The sequence below is a fragment of the Physeter macrocephalus genome, chromosome 18, assembly GCF_002837175.3.
Source record: "Physeter macrocephalus isolate SW-GA chromosome 18, ASM283717v5, whole genome shotgun sequence".
Lineage (NCBI taxonomy): Eukaryota > Metazoa > Chordata > Mammalia > Artiodactyla > Physeteridae > Physeter > Physeter macrocephalus.
In genome coordinates this window covers 37,057,223-37,058,389 of record NC_041231.1, presented here as the reverse complement: position 1 = coordinate 37,058,389, position 1,167 = coordinate 37,057,223, and positions in this window count along the sequence as shown.

The following is a 1,167-nucleotide window of genomic DNA, read 5'->3' as shown; positions in this document are numbered from 1 at the left end:
GTAATATTCCATTGTAGATATGTACCACATCTTCTTTATCCATTCATCTGTCGATGGGCATTTAGGTTGCTTCCATGACCTGGCTATTGTAAATAGTGCTGTAATGAACATTGGGGTGCATGTGTCTTTTTGAATTATGGTTTTCTCTGGGTATATGCCCAGTAGTGGGATTGCTGGGTCATTTGGTAGTTCTAGTTTTAGTTCTTTAAGGAACCTCCATACTGTTCTCCATAGTGGCCGTATCAATTTACATTCCCACCAGCAGTGCAAGAGGGTTCCCTTTTCTCCATACCCTCTCCAGCATTTGTCGTTTGTAGATTTTCTGATGATGCTCATTCTAACTGGTGTGAGATGATACCTCATTGTAGTTTTGATTTGCATTTCTCTAATAATTAGTGATGTTGAGCAGCCTTCCATGTGCTTCTTGGCCATCTGTATGTCTTCTTTGAAGAAATGTCTATTTAGGTCTTCCATCCATTTTCTGATTGGGTTGTAAGATTTTTTAAATATTGAGCTGCATGAGCTGTTTATGTATTTTGGAGATAAATCCTTTGCCTGTTGATTCATTTGCAAATATTTTCTCCCATTATGAGTGTTGTCTTTTCATCTTTTTGTAGTTTCCATTGCTGTGCAAAAGCTTCTAAGTTTCATTAGGTCCCGTTTATTTTTATTTCCATTACTCTAGTAGGTAGATCAAAAATGATCTTGCTGTGATTTATGTCAAAGAGGGTTCTTCCTGTGCTTTCCTCTAAGAGTTTTATAGTGTCCAGTCTTACATTTAGGTCTCTAATCCATTTTGAGTTTATTTTTGTGTATGGTGTTAGGGAGTGTTCTAATTTTATTCTTTTACATGTAGTTCTCCAGTTTTCCCAGCACCACTTATTGAAGAGACTGTCTTTTCTCCATTTTATATCCTTGCCTCCTTTGTCATAGATTAGTTGACCATAGGTGCATAGGTTTATCTCTGGGCTTTCTATCCTGTTCCATTGATCTATATTTCTGTTTTTGTGCCAGTACCATACTGTCTTGATTACTGTAGCTTTGTAGTATAGTCTGAAGTCAGGGAGCCTGATTCCTCCAGCTCCATTTTTCGTTCTCAAGATTGCTTTGGCTATTCGGGGTCTTTTGTGTTTCCATACAAATTGTGAATATTTTGGTTCTAGTTCC